This window comes from Sipha flava, unplaced genomic scaffold (assembly GCF_003268045.1).
Source record: "Sipha flava isolate LNK unplaced genomic scaffold, YSA_version1 133_pilon_pilon, whole genome shotgun sequence".
Taxonomy (NCBI): Eukaryota; Metazoa; Arthropoda; class Insecta; order Hemiptera; family Aphididae; genus Sipha; species Sipha flava.
This window is the reverse complement of record NW_020271759.1, coordinates 345,802-347,378: the sequence shown is the minus strand read 5'-3', so window position 1 is coordinate 347,378 and position 1,577 is coordinate 345,802.

Below are 1,577 nucleotides of genomic sequence, written 5' to 3'. Positions count from 1 at the left end.
TTTCGCGTCGTGTGCGATGGTCGCATAAATATTTCATCGCGGCACTCCACGCACAAATCTACAGAGTGATCGGGAACCGCGCGGTTGCAACAAATATAACGGTGGTTCTTACGGAACAATGTAAATAAACGAAATGCAAGAGAAAATAATAGAATTACGAGGTTTTGCGGAACAAGATGATCAAAAATAACTACTCTTTTCGGCGATGTTCACGTGTGCTTGGTCACGCTAAATTCTGTTCACAGTGCACGTGTACGCTTATATAGTTTGCTCGTGCACATAATCTGACGGAACATGATCCGACGCACTACGCGGTCGAAACGGGTCGAAGGCGCTCTCGCACGGGAGCCGCAGATGACTGAAAATTCAAATGATTTCTTTCCGCCGGGGAGCGGTGACGTGGAGGGGAGGGCTAGTAGGGTTGATGTTCTGAGCCTAAGGGTGGCCGCAGTATGATTTCGACACGGTCATTAGTTTCAACAGCTGATCGATCGCGATTTCGAATCGCGCTCGTACAGGTATAATCCTTTCCCACGCTGTACCGAAGTTATTACCACGATTGTACCCACGTTCTGTGTAATATATTAGCGCGGCACTTTTCGCTAAATATTTATACCAGTTCGATGCGCCCGTACGTGTGCAGTATAAAAATAGGCCGAAGTTAAAGTCAGCCGTGGCGCTTGTAGGCGGTCTCCGGAGTTGGGTCCCTTTCTGTTGTTTTATCGAAAAAATGAATTAATATATAATTAAACAATAAATATTTTCAAAGCAATACGAAAAAAAAAAAATAAACAAATAAATAAATAAACAATTACGTTGATCACGTATAAACGTGTATCGATTACGTGACGAGCTTTATTCCGGGCAAGTATTATGGGCCGTAACTGTTATTTCCGAATGTTTACACTTTTTGGTGACCATGTTGAGCACGAAAAAAAAAATTACAATTTATAAATCGACTTGTCTCCGAGATTCCATAACGATCGAACATTAATTTTTATTTACGGTTAAACGGCAAAATTAAATTTTGTTTACATTACATTTTGTTCGTGCGTCCATTGGGAAATCAACGTTTATTAGTCGAATGAGGGTTGGTAGTCCATCATTCGGCTCCCGTTTCTCTAAACGGCTTCCGTTTTACATAAAGGTCGATTTCCAAACGGCTCTCGTCAAAAAAGGTCTTACGAACAGGTAAATTCTTAAACGACTCCAGTTTTTTTTTTACACAAATTCCTTCCCACTTTATACAGATTTAGGACTGCCTAAAAAGAAGTGTGGTTAAAAATATCTTAGTGTATTCTAAGTAAATTATTAAAATTATATAAAACAAGATTATAGTATAATATTAAATTTTAAATTTTTAACGTTAAAAAATATAGAAAAATTTAAAAATTGTTTGTATGATAAAAAATATAAAAATAATCAGATCACAATTTTTTTTTTTATAGTCCATGCGTGATATTTTATTTGATAAAAACTTGTAAATGATTTTTTCGACGAGCTTTTGGTTTTTTTTTTTTTTTTTGATATCAGTATAGTAAATTACTTCGAGCTTTAATTTGTGTTTCAGATTGTGT